The sequence below is a fragment of the Rhipicephalus microplus genome, chromosome 2, assembly GCF_043290135.1.
Source record: "Rhipicephalus microplus isolate Deutch F79 chromosome 2, USDA_Rmic, whole genome shotgun sequence".
Classification (NCBI taxonomy): Eukaryota; Metazoa; Arthropoda; class Arachnida; order Ixodida; family Ixodidae; genus Rhipicephalus; species Rhipicephalus microplus.
The window spans coordinates 203,439,442-203,458,451 of NC_134701.1; the positions used below are offsets into that span (position 1 = coordinate 203,439,442).

The 19,010-nt window shown below is 45.8% G+C and overlaps 10 non-coding genes across 10 annotated transcripts; 5 read left to right on the forward strand and 5 right to left on the reverse strand.

Moving 5' to 3' along the window:
* Nucleotides 1-4,692: 4,692 nt before the first annotated feature.
* TRNAT-CGU (transfer RNA threonine (anticodon CGU)) lies at nt 4,693-4,765 on the reverse strand. The gene has a single exon. It is a non-coding gene; the product is annotated as a tRNA-Thr (tRNA).
* A 382-nt stretch (nt 4,766-5,147) lies between these two features.
* Nucleotides 5,148-5,220, reverse strand: TRNAT-CGU (transfer RNA threonine (anticodon CGU)). The gene has a single exon. It is a non-coding gene; the product is annotated as a tRNA-Thr (tRNA).
* Nucleotides 5,221-5,602: 382 nt separating this feature from the next.
* On the reverse strand, nt 5,603-5,675 carry TRNAT-CGU (transfer RNA threonine (anticodon CGU)). Its single transcript has one exon. It is a non-coding gene; the product is annotated as a tRNA-Thr (tRNA).
* Nucleotides 5,676-6,057: 382 nt separating this feature from the next.
* Nucleotides 6,058-6,130, reverse strand: TRNAT-CGU (transfer RNA threonine (anticodon CGU)). The gene has a single exon. It is a non-coding gene; the product is annotated as a tRNA-Thr (tRNA).
* Nucleotides 6,131-6,511: 381 nt separating this feature from the next.
* TRNAT-CGU (transfer RNA threonine (anticodon CGU)) lies at nt 6,512-6,584 on the reverse strand. The gene has a single exon. It is a non-coding gene; the product is annotated as a tRNA-Thr (tRNA).
* Nucleotides 6,585-7,070: 486 nt separating this feature from the next.
* On the forward strand, nt 7,071-7,143 carry TRNAT-CGU (transfer RNA threonine (anticodon CGU)). The gene has a single exon. It is a non-coding gene; the product is annotated as a tRNA-Thr (tRNA).
* Nucleotides 7,144-7,525: 382 nt separating this feature from the next.
* TRNAA-CGC (transfer RNA threonine (anticodon CGU)) lies at nt 7,526-7,598 on the forward strand. The gene has a single exon. It is a non-coding gene; the product is annotated as a tRNA-Ala (tRNA).
* Nucleotides 7,599-7,980: 382 nt separating this feature from the next.
* Nucleotides 7,981-8,053, forward strand: TRNAT-CGU (transfer RNA alanine (anticodon CGC)). Its single transcript has one exon. It is a non-coding gene; the product is annotated as a tRNA-Thr (tRNA).
* Nucleotides 8,054-8,435: 382 nt separating this feature from the next.
* TRNAT-CGU (transfer RNA threonine (anticodon CGU)) lies at nt 8,436-8,508 on the forward strand. The gene has a single exon. It is a non-coding gene; the product is annotated as a tRNA-Thr (tRNA).
* Nucleotides 8,509-8,890: 382 nt separating this feature from the next.
* On the forward strand, nt 8,891-8,963 carry TRNAT-CGU (transfer RNA threonine (anticodon CGU)). Its single transcript has one exon. It is a non-coding gene; the product is annotated as a tRNA-Thr (tRNA).
* Nucleotides 8,964-19,010: the final 10,047 nt, after the last annotated feature.

Below are 19,010 nucleotides of genomic sequence, written 5' to 3' on the forward strand. Positions count from 1 at the left end.
TCCGCTTGTGTTCGCCATGCAATCATGTCATACCATACTAGTTTTGCGACATGCCATATGAACATAACCACCGCAAGAGCTGCAGGATCATGCAATGTAAATCATGATATGCATGTCATGGTTTTCATGGTATCACTAGTGAAATACGTTCTTCATACAGTCATCTTATGCCATACCAAGTTTAGTATTGATACCATTATAGAAACGGCCAGGAGACCTAGAAGTCGTAGGCGGCTTGATAGATAGATGCGCTCAAAGTCGCCGAAGTTCGCTAAGGAATGCTTCGCATTTACTTTTTCTTTCCTAATTATGTATTATTCAGAGTTGTTTTTATTGTTACCCAATTTGTTTATGATATTCAATTGTGCTTTGTAGATGTAATTATGTTGTACCCTGTCCCTACTGCATGGGCCACATGGCCTGCAGTATTTAATAAATAAAAATAAAATAAAATAAATAAAATAATAAGAGATAAAAGAGGTATTGCAGCAGGAGACACAAAGAAACGCGTCGACGGAAAAGCAGTTATACGAGAGACACGATAAGAATCGCAGAGAAATAGACACAAAGTGAAGTTATCCGCCGGCAAGAGCGCCTACAGATCTCCAGCATAGCAACAAACCCACGCTTCAAGTTCCTAGGTGACTGTGTGTTTCACAGTTTTACTCTACTTTTAAGTTAATTAACCATCGTCATCTATAATGAGTGTATTAGACAATATGCGAGTAGATGCCGTGAAGACGGTGAGCAGACAATATGGCGTGAACGAATATATGTGGAGAAGCTAGTCGCCCTTTCCATCTGTGTCTTTTATTGCCTCGCACCTTTTAAACATTTGTCATGATAGTTGTACGAGGGTATATGATGTTTTTTTTTTCACATTTCAGAAACATTTATGGCCATTAAAGCTTTTGTGTCTCATGCCATTGTTTCGCCTAAAGCGAATGACTGCTGTATGAGCACAGAAAAAACGAGCAACGCATTGTTTAAACATATAATGCTTAACTGTTTAGAACTGTTTAACTGAAGAACTGTTTAAACATATAATGAATGCGCGGCCAGCCCACACACAAGGTCGTTTTAACAGATACACTGAATTTCAGTAAATGCATGTAGAGGGCGCAAAAGACGCCCATATACCATATGAAAATACCGCTTTAAACGTGTAGTTGCCTTCAGACGCAGCTTCTGTAATGGGCTTTCCGTGCAAGCCGCGTACGAGGATTTCGCACAAGAAGGGAATGTAAGGGCCGGCTACATAATGGCATCTTATATCGACGGCGCTATGAATACCACGTACAAGCCGCAAAAGCTTCAAGCGGAAGAAACATTGAGAAGTATGTTCCATCACTTGAGTCTCCATGAGCAAATATGTTTTTTTCGTACTGGGTCTATGCGCATGAATATGTATGAGTGTGATTCCGTGTGCTTTTATCATTGGTGTGCACTTGGTTTTTTTACGATTCTGTTATGATGAGCCAAACGTTGAGCCTCGTAAGCCGAAATATTTTATGGTTTATAGCGAATTTGTATTGCCGGATAACTCGGCGCATTTTTCAAGTTGTCGTTAAAACATATATAACATTTGAAAACCGAATGCCGGGAGTCACATTGCATGATTTCGATGGCATTAGAGTGCAGGTCAATTGCAGATATGATTATGAGACACGCCGTAGTGGAGGGCTCCGGAAATTTGACCATTTTATTGCCGGCTAACACGGGAGCATTTTGAAGTTCTCTGTATTACATATATAACATTTAAAAATCGACTGCTGGGAGTCACACTCCCAGCATTCGTGTCTGAACTTACGCCAATGTTCGGACCAAGTTGCTGTCAGTCTGCTCTTATTTTCGTTCTATTAGATTATATTAGTGTTACAATCGGTTTGAGCCATCCACATGCACTGTAAACAAGTCTCTTTATCAGAATTACGCTAAGAATCTGTAGACAGAAAATCCGATTGTTAATACCCAAGAAAACGGAATACATTTATGGGACTTCACGCCATCACCACTTATTGCAACTCGAAGGCAAGCCTTTGGAATTTTAGTTGCTGCTTACATATTCATGCTATGCTTTTTATGATTCTGCAATCACCGAAGTCTTACGGTTCAGCAATGTAAAAACGGAACATTGCAGTCATCAGAGTTGATTCAGAACACAAACTGCTCGATTAGCTCAAACAACGCTGCCATTTATGTACTGTGGGAAGGTATAACTGCACGTACTCATAGAACATTATTACAACTTGTGCGCACACACACACACACACACACACACACACACACACACACACACACACACACACACACACACACACACACAGACACACACATATATATATATATGACGAACCACACGAGAACGGTGTGGTGGAATGGTAGAGAAGGAGGAAGACGAAGACAAATAAATGATTCATCGTGCAGCCATTACATCTCCTGCGTCACACTAGTCGACAGGATCTACCGTGCCCTTCATCATGGCGACATCCAAGAAAGTCATAAACATCCCCAAGTACTCGGGAACATCTATGGACGTCCCCTTTGACAAGTGACTCCGGCTCTTTGAGGTGAGGACTGCGGCCGCAGCATGGACGTAGCGAGACAAGCTGTGCTACTTCTCCGATTACCTTGAAGGTGAGGCTTTCCGATGGTTTCTCACCAAGGTTTGCGACACAGACGCGTCTTGGGAGAGCTTATGTGAACACATGAAGGAACGCTTTACGAGCGGCGTCGTGGATCCTTTTCGCCAATTCATTCATTGCCGGTTGCGAACAGGCCAGAGCTTGAAGGAATACTATAATGAAAAAATGTCTCTCGGACGCCTCGCCGACCTAAAGGACACGCACCTTATATCAGGGCTCATCGACGGCCTTCCTGCACATATGGAGATGGCGCTTGCTGGGCTTACCTTGTTTACACCAGAGGCATGGCTTATAGCTGCACTTCGTCTAGAGTCAACCATGCAGAGAGTGAACTTACAGCGCTTTCCACCAGCTCGGAATACACAGGTTAACGTAACAAGTGACAAAACTAGTCAGCGTCCACGTAGTACCCCAGTACGAACACCCGTGCGTGAGTGCAAACACTGCGCGATGGATGGCTTACCCTGACAGATGCACTGGCATAATGAATGCCCACGACGCGCAAGCATTTCCGCCCTCTCCACCAACCAGGGAAACGAGGAGGGCGACCCAGAGCTCATGTAATTCAGTTTGATGCCCTCATTAACGGGTACCCTGTCAGCGCTACTCTTGATACCGGAGCTACGATTACCTGTATCACCTGCAAATAATGAGGAATTCATGCATCTCAGTTCAACAAGTCACATCATCTACCAAAACTTTGGGTCGCGTTAATCTAAAGTTACAGATAGGAAAAGTGACAAGAGAAATTCCGGCTCATGTTCTACATGGCATGAAGAGCAACTTACTTCTTGGCTTGGATAGTACTTGCCTCTTTAACTTGTCGCTGGGCCTTGACACCATGACTCTACGCCAAGGGAAAGACATCCTCCATTCTCGTACACAAAACCACACCACGGCTAACATGGGCGCGTCTTTGCAAGGTGTTGAAGTTTGCGATGTACTACATCTAAATAAAACTCAACAGTTGGATACCAGCGGAACAACCATTTGATCTTCTGGCCATGGACACTATCGGAGGTTTTGGCAACTACGGCTCATCCAAAAGATTCATTCACTTAGCCGTTGATCATGCCACCCGTTATGTCTGGGCTTTCGCACACAAGAATGAAACTTGCGACGCGTACATCTCTTGCCTGAAGAGTATCTTCGCTGCTGGAAAGCCTCGGAAGTTCCTTTCCGACCGCGGCACAGGATTCACTGCCGGCAAATTTAAGCAGTTCCTCAAGAACAACAATATTCATCAGCTTTTAACAAGCTCACAACGCCCGCAGTGTAATGGCCTAAACGAGCGCACTAATCAGACGATCATTACTCGCCTCCAATGCAAGATCAACGACGAACCCCGAAAACCGTGGCCGCGTCTCCTCTCGGACGTTGTCGACGAGTACAATAGAACACCTTACGAAGTCACAGGCTACCCACCCTGCTTTCTTATATATGGCACACCATCGTATCCCTATCTTCTTTCAGGCGTTACCGAAAATCTGCAGGAAGCTCCTACAAACGCAGTCCGCAATTCAGTAGCATATCAGGAGAAAAACAAGATCATATATGACAAGAAGTTCCTTACATTACAGCTTCAAGTGGGAGACTTTGTTCTATATGAAACATCCTGGCACCCGAACCACGGCAAACTCAGTGCAATCATGGAAGGACCCTATACGATCATACGCAAGATTTCGGCAGTTAACTACGAGATCGACCGCAGCGCACTCGGTCGCCAGACTGACATCGTTCATGTCGGGACACTTAAACGATATCATCCGCCCCTGCATCTACGTCTCTCTCGATGAGGGGGGAAGCGTGTGACGAACCACACGAGAACGGTGTGGTGGAATGTTAGAGAACGAGGAAGACGAAGACAAATAAATGGTTCATCGTACAGCCATCACGTCTCCTGCGTCAAATATATATATATATATATATATATATATACAATATTAATGAGATATAACAGACAGTAATGCCAAGGAATGTACAGGGGAAGTTAATAAAACCAATGGAATGTAAATAAGAAGACAGAAAAGTGGATGAAAGAATTACCAACTGTGAGCAGGAATCGAACCTACGACCTTCGAATTACGCGTTCGATGCTCTAACCACTGAGCTATCACAGCGGCCCTCCCTCCATCCACTTTTTTGGGTTTATCTGTGAATTTAGAAGTAGGAGTGACAGTCAGCGCCATCTATAAGCCAAACGACGAGTGTGAAAACACTCTTATGCGCATGTTTGGCGTCACGTAGCACGTGAACTTATTATGAGCGGGCAGCTGATTAATTGTCCCTCTTATACAACCTAAACACACCAAGTCTGCCAGTACGAGACCCTCGTTCAATGAAATAAGGGAAAGAAGTGTGTACCTAAGGACTCGTTTTTCTGTGTTTTAACACAATATTAATGAGATATAACAGACAGTAATGCCAAGGAATGTACAGGGGAAGTTAATAAAACCAATGGAATGTAAATAAGAAGACAGAAAAGTGGATGAAAGAATTACCAACTGTGAGCAGGAATCGAACCTACGACCTTCGAATTACGCGTTCGATGCTCTAACCACTGAGCTATCACAGCGGCCCTCCCTCCATCCACTTTTTTGGGTTTATCTGTGAATTTAGAAGTAGGAGTGACAGTCAGCGCCATCTATAAGCCAAACGACGAGTGTGAAAACACTCTTATGCGCATGTTTGGCGTCACGTAGCACGTGAACTTATTATGAGCGGGCAGCTGATTAATTGTCCCTCTTATACAACCTAAACACACCAAGTCTGCCAGTACGAGACCCTCGTTCAATGAAATAAGGGAAAGAAGTGTGTACCTAAGGACTCGTTTTTCTGTGTTTTAACACAATATTAATGAGATATAACAGACAGTAATGCCAAGGAATGTACAGGGGAAGTTAATAAAACCAATGGAATGTAAATAAGAAGACAGAAAAGTGGATGAAAGAATTACCAACTGTGAGCAGGAATCGAACCTACGACCTTCGAATTACGCGTTCGATGCTCTAACCACTGAGCTATCACAGCGGCCCTCCCTCCATCCACTTTTTTGGGTTTATCTGTGAATTTAGAAGTAGGAGTGACAGTCAGCGCCATCTATAAGCCAAACGACGAGTGTGAAAACACTCTTATGCGCATGTTTGGCGTCACGTAGCACGTGAACTTATTATGAGCGGGCAGCTGATTAATTGTCCCTCTTATACAACCTAAACACACCAAGTCTGCCAGTACGAGACCCTCGTTCAATGAAATAAGGGAAAGAAGTGTGTACCTAAGGACTCGTTTTTCTGTGTTTTAACACAATATTAATGAGATATAACAGACAGTAATGCCAAGGAATGTACAGGGGAAGTTAATAAAACCAATGGAATGTAAATAAGAAGACAGAAAAGTGGATGAAAGAATTACCAACTGTGAGCAGGAATCGAACCTACGACCTTCGAATTACGCGTTCGATGCTCTAACCACTGAGCTATCACAGCGGCCCTCCCTCCATCCACTTTTTTGGGTTTATCTGTGAATTTAGAAGTAGGAGTGACAGTCAGCGCCATCTATAAGCCAAACGACGAGTGTGAAAACACTCTTATGCGCATGTTTGGCGTCACGTAGCACGTGAACTTATTATGAGCGGGCAGCTGATTAATTGTCCCTCTTATACAACCTAAACACACCAAGTCTGCCAGTACGAGACCCTCGTTCAATGAAATAAGAGAAGAAGTGTGTACCTAAGGACTCGTTTTTCTGTGTTTTAACACAATATTAATGAGATATAACAGACAGTAATGCCAAGGAATGTACAGGGGAAGTTAATAAAACCAATGGAATGTAAATAAGAAGACAGAAAAGTGGATGAAAGAATTACCAACTGTGAGCAGGAATCGAACCTACGACCTTCGAATTACGCGTTCGATGCTCTAACCACTGAGCTATCACAGCGGCCCTCCCTCCATCCACTTTTTTGGGTTTATCTGTGAATTTAGAAGTAGGAGTGACAGTCAGCGCCATCTATAAGCCAAACGACGAGTGTGAAAACACTCTTATGCGCATGTTTGGCGTCACGTAGCACGTGAACTTATTATGAGCGGGCAGCTGATTAATTGTCCCTCTTATACAACCTAAACACACCAAGTCTGCCAGTACGAGACCCTCGTTCAATGAAATAAGGGAAAGAAGTGTGTACCTAAGGACTCGTTTTTCTGTGTTTTAACACAATATTAATGAGATATAACAGACAGTAATGCCAAGGAATGTACAGGGGAAGTTAATAAAACCAATGGAATGTAAATAAGAAGACAGAAAAGTGGATGAAAGAATTACCAACTGTGAGCAGGAATCGAACCTACGACCTTCGAATTACGCGTTCGATGCTCTAACCACTGAGCTATCACAGATAAACCCAAAAAAGTGGATGGAGGGAGGGCCGCTGTGATAGCTCAGTGGTTAGAGCATCGAACGCGTAATTCGAAGGTCGTAGGTTCGATTCCTGCTCACAGTTGGTAATTCTTTCATCCACTTTTCTGTCTTCTTATTTACATTCCATTGGTTTTATTAACTTCCCCTGTACATTCCTTGGCATTACTGTCTGTTATATCTCATTAATATTGTGTTAAAACACAGAAAAACGAGTCCTTAGGTACACACTTCTTTCCCTTATTTCATTGAACGAGGGACTCGTACTGGCAGAATTGGTGTGTTTAGGTTGTATAAGAGGGACAATTAATCAGCTGCCCGCTCATAATAAGTTCACGTGCCACGTGACGCCAAACATGCGCATAAGAGTGTTTTCACACTCGTCGTTTGGCTTATAGATGGCGCTGACTGTCACTCCTACTTCTAAATTCACAGATAAACCCAAAAAAGTGGATGGAGGGAGGGCCGCTGTGATAGCTCAGTGGTTAGAGCATCGAACGCGCAATTCGAAGGTCGTAGGTTCGATTCCTGCTCACAGTTGGTAATTCTTTCATCCACTTTTCTGTCTTCTTATTTACATTCCATTGGTTTTATTAACTTCCCCTGTACATTCCTTGGCATCACTGTCTGTTATATCTCATTAATATTGTGTTAAAACACAGAAAAACGAGTCCTTAGGTACACACTTCTTTCCCTTATTTCATTGAACGAGGGTCTCGTACTGGCAGACTTGGTGTGTTTAGGTTGTATAAGAGGGACAATTAATCAGCTGCCCGCTCATAATAAGTTCACGTGCTACGTGACGCCAAACATGCGCATAAGAGTGTTTTCACACTCGTCGTTTGGCTTATAGATGGCGCTGACTGTCACTCCTACTTCTAAATTCACAGATAAACCCAAAAAAGTGGATGGAGGGAGGGCCGCTGTGATAGCTCAGTGGTTAGAGCATCGAACGCGTAATTCGAAGGTCGTAGGTTCGATTCCTGCTCACAGTTGGTAATTCTTTCATCCACTTTTCTGTCTTCTTATTTACATTCCATTGGTTTTATTAACTTCCCCTGTACATTCCTTGGCATTACTGTCTGTTATATCTCATTAATATTGTGTTAAAACACAGAAAAACGAGTCCTTAGGTACACACTTCTTTCCCTTATTTCATTGAACGAGGGTCTCGTACTGGCAGACTTGGTGTGTTTAGGTTGTATAAGAGGGACAATTAATCAGCTGCCCGCTCATAATAAGTTCACGTGCTACGTGACGCCAAACATGCGCATAAGAGTGTTTTCACACTCGTCGTTTGGCTTATAGATGGCGCTGACTGTCACTCCTACTTCTAAATTCACAGATAAACCCAAAAAAGTGGATGGAGGGAGGGCCGCTGTGATAGCTCAGTGGTTAGAGCATCGAACGCGTAATTCGAAGGTCGTAGGTTCGATTCCTGCTCACAGTTGGTAATTCTTTCATCCACTTTTCTGTCTTCTTATTTACATTCCATTGGTTTTATTAACTTCCCCTGTACATTCCTTGGCATTACTGTCTGTTATATCTCATTAATATTGTGTTAAAACACAGAAAAACGAGTCCTTAGGTACACACTTCTTTCCCTTATTTCATTGAACGAGGGTCTCGTACTGGCAGACTTGGTGTGTTTAGGTTGTATAAGAGGGACAATTAATCAGCTGCCCGCTCATAATAAGTTCACGTGCTACGTGACGCCAAACATGCGCATAAGAGTGTTTTCACACTCGTCGTTTGGCTTATAGATGGCGCTGACTGTCACTCCTACTTCTAAATTCACAGATAAACCCAAAAAAGTAGATGGAGGGAGGGCCGCTGTGATAGCTCAGTGGTTAGAGCATCGAACGCGTAATTCGAAGGTCGTAGGTTCGATTCCTGCTCACAGTTGGTAATTCTTTCATCCACTTTTCTGTCTTCTTATTTACATTCCATTGGTTTTATTAACTTCCCCTGTACATTCCTTGGCATTACTGTCTGTTATATCTCATTAATATTGTGTTAAAACACAGAAAAACGAGTCCTTAGGTACACACTTCTTTCCCTTATATATATATATATATATATATATATATATATATATATTAAAATAGAGGTGTTGTACGTCGAGAAAGGTTCAAACGCAGCTTGGCAAATTGTGCTTTATCAGGCAGGTCTGGCTAATGGCGAGCGGAGTGCACGAGCTACTACTACAGCCACCGATCATCATCGTCTTCTTCATTACCAGCGGAGCGTCCGTTATTTAGATTCATTACAATTACTTTCCGCGAAATAAGGAGCCATCCTGGCGACCTATGAACAAGTAAACACGGAAGGGTCGTAGCAGGGCTTAAGTCTCGAGACGTGGACAATTTCCTGGCCACGACGATGTTGGTCAGAAGATAGTTCCAGTGGCTCGATGAGGTAATACACCGGTGACGTTTTTTCTAGCACATGTTATTGGCCGTGATACTTGTGGACCAACTTTGTAGAAAGGCCAGGTGTAGCAGAAGGGACATGCAGCCTGACGAGTGAACCTGGATCGTAGGAAGTAGTGTTATTTGATGCGTCATGGTGGTGCTTTTGGCGTCCTTGGTCTTGGGTTGTGAATGATCTTGCCAGTTGGCGGCATTCTTCAGCATATGTAGCGGATTGAGACAAAGTCGTGGACTCTTCGAGGAGTCAGGTTTGTACGAAAGAATGGTGTCCATAGTGCAAGAAGGTTCGCGTCCGTAAAGGAGGAAAAAAGGAGAGAACCCAGTAAGGCTTTGAATGGTGGTATTATAGGCGAACGTGATAAACGGGAGCACTCGGTCCCAATTGGAGTGGTCTGACGAGATATACATAGATAACATGTCACCAAGGGTGCGGTTGAAGCGCTCTGTCATTCCATTGGTCTGGGGATGATAGGCGCTTGTAGTGCGGTGAACGACGTGGCACTCACGCAGCAATGGTGCGATGACGTCTGGCAAGAATACGCGACCACGATCGCTCAGTAACTCCCGAGGTGCTCCTTGACGTAATCCGATGTTGCAAAGAACGAAAGTCGCAACGTCTTTTGCTGTAGACGAGGGAAGGGATGAAGTTTCGGCATACCGCGTGAGATGGTCGACGGCAACTATGATCCAGCGGTTACCGTCAGCAGTGTTGGGAAGGGGACCATAGATATCAATGCCGACGCGGTCGAATGGTCGGGATGGGCATGGTAAGGGTGACAAGGTATCGCTGGTGTGATAAGGGGGAGTTTTTCGTCTCTGGCAGGTCGAGCAGGCCCGAACGTATTGTTGTATAAAACGGTACATGCCACGCCAGTAATATCGGAGACGTATGCGAGAATAAGTCTTCAGGAAACCTGCGTGGCCACATTGGGCGTCGTCATGAAACGTGGAACAAATTTCGGATCGCAGATGACGTGGAATCACGAGTAGCCACTGACGTCCACCGGGTGCATAGTTGCGTCAGTACAGCACGTCGTCGCGAGTGGTGAAGTGCTCGACTTGCCGACGCAACTTGCAAGAAGAGGGGGAAACGTCCGCCCAGCCAGGATGTCTAGAATCGAAGCAACCTAAGGGTCTTTGCGTTGCTCAGATGGCATGTCGGCGATGGTGACGGCAGTAGCATCACAGGTTAGACTTTCGCAGCAGTCCGGGTCAGGGGGTAGGGGCGAACGGGATAGGGCGTCTGCGTCCGAATGTTTCCGACCGGAGCGATAGACCACGCGAATATTATATTTTTGAAGGCGTAATGCCCATCGGGCGAGGCGACCGTTAGGATTCTTCAGTGACAGCAGAGGGCGCGGTGGTCAGTCACGACGTCAAAAGGGCGCCCGTACACGTAAGGTAAAAATTTCTCTATCGCCCAAATAATGACGAGGCATTCCTTTTAAGTGACGGAATAGTTCATTTCGGCTTTGCTAAGAGTTCGGCTTGCGTAAGCAACCACGTACTCTTGGAAGCCATCTTTCTGCTGTGCAAGAATAGCGCCTAGCCCGATACCACTAGCGTCGGTGTGGATCTCTGTGGGTGCCGATAGGTCGTAGTGTCGCAGAATAGGCGGCGACGTGAGGAGGCGGCGCAGTTCATTGAAAGAATCGTCACAGGTGGCAGACCAGGCTGAAAGGTCTCTAGAGCCGGCAAGGAGCTTGTTCAAAGAAGCGATGATCGTCGCGAAATTGCGAAACCACGTGGCCAAGGATCATAAGCTTTCGAGCGGCGAAATGGCACTTCTTCAGATTCAGTTGCAGCCCCGCGGCAGAAATACATGCGAGGACTTTCTTGAGGCGGGTTAAATGGGTTGCGAAGTAAGTTGAAAAGACGACAATGTTATCTGAATAACAAAGGCAAACGTTCGATTTGAGGCCTCGAAGAATAGTCTATCATTCGCTCGAAAGTAGCTGGCGCGTTGCAGAGGCCGAAGGGCATGACTGTGAATTCGTAAAGCCCGTCGGGCGTGATGAAAGCTGTTTTTTCACGATCGGCCTCTGCCATGGGTACCTGCCAGTATCCAGAGCGCAGATCTAAAGAAGAAAAAAATTCGGCTCTCTGTAGGCAGTCCAAGGCATCGTCAATGCGTGGCAGCGGATAGACATCGTTGCGCGTGATTCGGTTGAGACATCGGTAGTCCACGCAAAACCTGATGGATCCGTCCTTCTTCTTCACCAACACAACTGGAGAGGCCCAGGGACTGCTTGACGGTTCGATTATGCCACGTATCAGCATGTCGTCAACCTGTTCATTGATGGCAGGGCGTTCGGTAGTTGACACACGATATGGACGCTGCCGTAATGGCGTCTCTTGGCCGGTATCTATACGATGAACAACAGATGACGCTCGACCTAAGGAAGGCTGATTGTGGTCAAACGAGGCTCGAAAACGCTGGAGGAGCTTGATCAGCTGTTCCTGCTGCCCAGGCGTTAGGTTGCAATCAATGGACTTGTGGAATTCATCCATAGGTTCATTAGCGTCAGTTGCGGGTGTAATGGCACAAGTCGGTAAAAATAGCTTGTGTGGATAGGTCAGGTTTTCGAAAATACAATTAAAGGTCTCGAGGCTTCCCAGACACTCGCCGCGTAGGAGGATGTATGGAAGAGCAGAAACTTTGCACGCGTAAAGTACCGCCGAACCATTGGAAAAGTTGATGACGGCAAACGTGAGTACGATGGTTCGGTGGTGCACACTAGCTATAGTTGGTTGGAACAGGAGCGTCGAGTTAGTGGCAGCAGGGGAAAACACAGGCGCTACCACGGCGGACAACGGTGCGATGCGGACGTCAGCTGCGGCAAACACTTTCGAGGGACTGTGGTGGTCGATATCAAGGCACGGATTCGTCAACGTGAGTTCAGCACGAGCGCAGTCAACGAGAGCCTGATGGGTAGAAAGGAAATCCCATCCTAGTATGACGTCGTAAGATGAACGTGGGAGAACAACAAAGTTGACGGCGTACCAAGCATCTTGAATAAGAACGCGTGCTGTGCACTGAGCCGTCGGCGCGATGAAATGGGAGGTGGCTGTACGCAGAGCAAGATTCGTAAGTGGCATTGTAACTTTTCTCAAATCGCGACACAGTTGTTCACTAATTACAGAAACGACGGCGCCTGTGTCGACAAGTGCACGTACAGCAACACCTTCTACTAGCACATCAATTTCGTTGGGCGGACAAAGAGGAGGTCTTGGAGAGTTTGACGACGACGCAGTTCTTGCCTCCGGAACGGCGGCTGTCAGTTTTCCTCTCGAGCGGGGCTCGTGCGCCGAAGCATCGTGGAGACAGATCGGCGATGGGGTGGTAATGACCGGCGAGAATCGACAGGGCGTCGTGGGAACAATGAGTCGGTGATAGGAGAAGATGGTCGCTGGAGATTCTGGGCAGCCTGGTAATTTGCAGAATTCTCATGGTCTGGAGGCTGGAAATTGCGACGGCGACAGTAGCGTGCTATATGTTCCACGAAACCGCATGCAAAGCAGATGGGTCGATTATCCAAGGTGCGCCATGGGTTAACGATAGAAGGTGCAGGGGGCGAAACAGGATGGGGTGCCGTGTATTTAGGCAGCGTCGTAGGGTAGGAGGATCCGGTGCCCCGGTATGCGCCAGACACATGTGGGGCTGGGGGTCTAGCAACGACAGCAGCGTAGGTCCGCGGCGTAGGGACAGATGGCGATGGAGGCAGTGCCTGCGTGACCTGTGTCTCAATGACATGGCGTAGACGTGGGTCTAACGAGGTCACTGACTCAGATGCTTCGGCCACAAGAGAAAGCTGACGCGCAACTTCTTCACGAATGAATTGTTTGATGTGGGGCACTAAGACGGTGTGATCAGCAGCGACGTCGTGCGTCGTGCACGAGGCGGAAACTTCAGCCGTATCTTCAGCGGCCCTGCGCGTCGAGACACGCTGCTTACGCAACTCGTCGTACTCCTGACAGAGCTGGACAACATGGGTGACGGTCTGTGGATTACTAGCGACGAGCATCTGGAAGGTATCGTCGTCAACTCCTTTGATGATGTGCTTGATTTTGACGCGTTTGGTTAGAGATTCATCGACGCGTTTGCAAAGAGACAAGACATCTTCAATGTGACTTGTAAAGGTCTCGTCCCTGCGCTGGACTCGACTACGGAGACGCTGTTCCGCGCGAAGCCGGCGACGGCGGGACGACCGAAGACCGTGGCGATGGTGGTCTTGAAGGCGGACCAGTTGGTGATTTCGCCTTCGTGGTTCTTGAACCAGAGCCTGGCCACATCAGCGAGGTAAAAGTGCACGTTTGTGAGCTGGTGGCAGGCGTTCCACTTGTTGGAAGCGCTTACGATTTCGTACTCGACGAGCCAGTCCTCTACGTCTTGTTCGTCGTTGCCGCGAAAAGTTGGTGGGTCGCGTTGCCGAGGCACGCCAGTACAGTAGACTGTCGTTGGTAAGGCAGCTTGAGAAGGGCCAGGAGCAGTCATGGAGAACGGTGAGGCTATCGTCCGATTGCGCAGTTCCAGGTTCATGGGAACCCCGGCTCCTCCACCACTTAAAAGAGAGGTGTTGTACGTCGAGAAAGGTTCAGACACATCTTGGCGAATTGTGCTTTATCAGGCAGGTCTGGCTAATGGCAAGTGGCGTGCGGGAGCTACTACTACAGCCACCGATCACCATCGTCTTCTTCATTACCAGCAGAGCGTCCGTTATTCAAATTCATTACTATATATATATATATATATGGGGGGTCGGACTCTTGGGTGTGCTTTCAAGAGGGTCTACCTAAATAGGACGCTGCTCGCACTGTGAGTCCGTGCTTGGCCGTGACGGTCGCCATCGTGTATGCTCGCTGTGTGCCGGCTAATGAACGCCTTAACAAATTGATTGGTGAAAGTGCTGAGTAATATATATATATATATATATATATATATATATATATATATATATATATAGGTTCCGAGTGTTTAAGGGAATGGCCTTTAAAGAGTTATTCAGGTAAGGAAGAGTACATGCCGCAAACATGTCATTTTAAAACTTTTCTTCTAAGTAGAAGGTCGTATTAAATTTCCCTACTTTCTGCCATTCTCTCTTTTCTTTGCGTATTTCATCATCATCATCATCATCATCATCATCATCAGCCTGACTACGTCCATTGCAGGACAAAGGCCTCTCCCATGTTCCGCCAGTTAACCCGGTCCTGTGCTTGCTGCTACCAATTTATACCCGCAAACTTAATCTCATCTGCCCACCTAACCTTCTGTCTCCCCCTAACCCGCTTCCCTTCCCTGGGAATCCAGTTAGTTACCCTTAATGACCAGCGGTTATCCTGTCTACGCACTACATGCCCGGCCCATGTCAATTTCCTCTTCTTTATTTCAACTATGATATCCTTAACCCCCGTTTGTCCCCTAATCCACTCTGCTCTCTTCTTGTCTCTTAAGGTTACACCTACCATTTTTCTTTCCATTGCTCGCTGCGTCGTCCTCAATTCAAGCTGAACCCTCTTTCTAAGTCTCCAGGTTTCTGCTCCGTAGCTAAGTACCGGCAAGATACAGCTGTTGTATACCTTCCTCTTGAGGGATAGTGGCAATCTACCTGTCATAGTTTGAGAGTGCTTGCCGAATGTACTCCACCCCATTCTTATTCTTCTAGTTACTTCAATCTCGTGGTTCGGCTCCGCGGTTATTACCTGCCCTAAGTAGACATTGTCTTTTACAAGTTCAAGTGCACTATTACCTATCTCGAAGCGCTGCTCCTTTCCGAGGTTGTTGTACATTACTTTCGTTTTCTGCCAATTAATTTTAAGACCCACCTTTCTGCTCTCCTTGCCTAACTCCGTAATCATGAGTTGCAATTCGTCTCCTGAGTTACTCGGCAATGCAATGTCATCGGCGAAGCGCAGGTTACTAAGGTATTCTCCATTAACTCTTATCCCTAACTGTTCCCATTCTAGGCTGCTGAAAACCTCCTGTAAGCACGCGGTAAATAGCATTGGGAGATTGTGTCCCCCTGCCTTACACCCTTCTTGATTGGTATTCTGTTGCTTTCTTTATGAAACACTATGGCAGCAGTTGATCCCCTGTAGATTTGTTTTAGAATGTTTATATCTACTTCATCGACGCCCTGACTCCGCAGTGTCTGCATGCTGGCTGATATTTCTACTGAATCAAACGCCTTCTCGTAATCTATGAAGGCTATGTATGGTGGTTGGTTATATTCTGAGCATTTGTCTATTACCTGATTGATAGTATGAATGTGGTCAATTGTTGAGTAGCCTGTTCGAAATCCTGCTTGTTCCTTTGGTTGATTGAATTCTAATGTTTTCTTTACTCTGTTAGCAATTACTTTTGTAAATAGCTTGTATACTACAGAGAGCAAGCTGATCGGCCTGTAATTCTTCAAGTCCTTGTCATCTCCTTTCTTATGTATTAAGATGATGTTAGCGTTCTTCCAAGACTCTGGTACTCTTCCCGTCAGGAGACACCTCGTAAAAAGGGTGGCTAGTTTTTCTAACACAATCTGTCCTCCATCTTTCAGCAGATCTGATGTTACCTGAACCTCACCAGCAGCTTTGCCTCTTTGCATGCTCTCCAAAGCTTTTCTGACTTCTTCTATCATTACTGGTGGGGTGTCATCTGGGTTACTGCTAGTTCTTATAGTATTAAGGTCGTGGTTGTCTCGGCTACTGTACAGATCTCTGTAAAACTCCTCCGCTATTTTAACTATCCTATCCATATTGGTAGTTATTTTGCCCTCTTTGTCCCTTAGTGCATACATCCGACTTTTGCCTATCCCAAGTTTCCTCTTCACTGCTTTGACGCTTCCTCCGTTTTTCAGAGCATGTTCAATTCTCTCCATGTTATACCTTCTTACATCGCATACCTTACGTCTATTAATCAACTTCGAAAGCTCTGCCAGTTCTATTTTGTTTGTTGTACTTGACACTTTCATGATTTGACGCTTCTTAATTAGGTTCTTCGTTTCCTGGGAAGGCTTGCCAGTGTCCTGTCAAACTACCCTGCCTCCAACTTCCACTGCACACTCCTTAATGATACTCGTCAGATTATCATTCATTGTATCTACGCTAAGGTTGGTTTCCTCACTAAGAGCCGAGTACCTGTTCTGCAGCGACACTCTGAATTTCTGTACTTTCCCTCTCAGTGCTAGCTCATTGATTGGCTTCTTGTGTATCAGTTTCTGTCGTTCCTTCTTCAAGTCTAGGCGAATTCGTGACCGTACCATTCTATGGTGACTGCATCGTACCTTGCCAACCACTTCCACATCCTGCACGATGCCTGGGTGGGCACTCATTATAAAGTCTATTTCGTTCTTATTTTCGCCATTAGGGCTCCTCCATGTCCACTTGCGGTTTTCTCGTTTTCGGTAGAAGGTATTCAAAAATCCGTAAATTATTGCGTTCTGCGAATACTACTAGTAGCTCTCCTCTGGGGTTTCTAGTACCGATGCCGTAATCTCCTACTGCCTGGTCTCCAGCTTGCTTCTTTCCTATCTTTGCATTAAAGTCGCCCATCACTATAGTATACTGTGTTTTTACCTTACTCATTGTCGATTCCACGTCTTCATAGAAGCTTTCAACTGAAGCGCCATCATGGCTGGATGTAGGCGCCTAAGCCTGTACTACCTTCATCTTGTATCTTTCATTCAGTTTAATTACAATACCTACCACCCTTTAATTAATGCTATAGTATTCCTCTATGTTGCCAGCTATGTTTCTGTGAATTAGGAACCCCACTCCCAGTTCTCTTCTTTCTGCCAAGCCCCGATAGCAAAGGACGTGCCCATTCTGTAGCACCGTATAGGCCTCACCTGTCCTCCTAACCTCACTGAGCCCTATTATATCCCATTTAACACCCTCTAGCTCCTCGAATAGTACAGCTAGACTTCCCTCACTAGATAAGGTTCTAGCGTTAAACGTTGCCAAGTTCAGGTTCCAATGGCGGCCTGTCCGGATCCAGAGATTCTTAGCACCCTCTGCTGCGTTGCAGATCTGACCGCCGCCGTGGTCAGTTGCTTCGCAGCTGCTGGGGACTGAGGGCCGTGAGTTATTTGACGTATGCATGTGGGAGGTAGTGGCCAGATACTGAACCAGGGTGGCCAATCCTTCTCTGGTGAGGGAGTGCGTTCTCGGCGGTGGTTACCGGTGAGGCCGCACCCCAGGCCTCTTAATGCAGTTCCATCAACACGGGGATTTTTTTTAATCCGGTTGGGAACTGCGCGGCACCGGGATTTGAACCACGGACCTCTTGCAAGCGAGGCGGATGCTCTAACCACTACGCCATCACCGCACCCCTTTTGCGTATTTACTTTAATTTAAAAGGTATCCTTTAGTTGAATTGGAGTGCACTTGAAGTTTTTAGGGCCGACGCTTACCGCTATCACCTTTCTTCCAATGTTTACAAGACGACAACATGGCTTCTGTCATCGGTCGGATGGCACCGAAGACAGAATTTCTATCAGCTTATGTGTAAGCTATGCTGCCTGGGCTCTCCAGCCTCGTGGCTGATCTTTACAAATAATAATACGACCAAAGTGTCCGAAAAACGCATTAGTTGCTATTTTGCCTTATTTTTCTCGTTTATGTCCTTCTATTTGCGAGGTTTCTGATTCTTTAAGAATTTTCAGAAATCGCATGTTGGCAGTTTCAAAATTTTTTAAAAGATTTGAAAAGAGAGAGAAAGAAAATAGCTCTCACGCCGTGTCATTTCAGTGCTGTCAGCTAAAGTTCCAGATCAAAAAAAAAACTGCTTGTCTGCACACTTCACTTGCAAAAGTCCTCGAACGACGAAAGTATTTTGTTTGCAGAGAAAAAATAAAACATTCATTTGACTTCCTGCGCGAGAAAATGGCCGAGTACGGACTGATGAGATATGGGCGCCATGTAGCAGTAATTTGAAGAAACAAAATTTTTCTAGAACTCAAACTCACTGGCAGGTGGCAGAGCCACATAGATTTATTGAAACGTAGGAAACGGGCGTTTTAGGGGTGAAGCTCCTTATAGCGGCACCCGTTCGTCCCGCGTCCCGTCGTAGTATGTAACCAGTCTTACGCTTTGACCTGTTAACATTTTGACCTCCAAGGTGGTGCCGGTGAGAGATTCCTTCTGTACGTGCGTTGTTGAACAACAGAAAAATAGTGCTCAATGTACATGCCAATAGCTGATAATGGGGTATGAGAGACAGGAGCATTCGGCTTTTAGTTAACGTGCACGCTGTGATCCCCATTAGCAGCCATTGCGTGTACACTGAGCACTATCTGAAGGGAAAGGGTTGCTACGTTATACCCGCTGGGTGTAACCACCTTAGTTTTAGAAAGGTTTAGCGAGCGTTGAGCCGCAGTGCCATCAATACAATGAACTAGTATATACCATGAATGAACTCGAGGTAGTTAAAGGTGGGAAGTAGGTACGAAGTGCAAGCCGTAAGAAAGTAAAAGCCGAATTCTCCTGTCTCTCATTTCCCATGCAGCCATTGGCATGTACATTGAGCTCT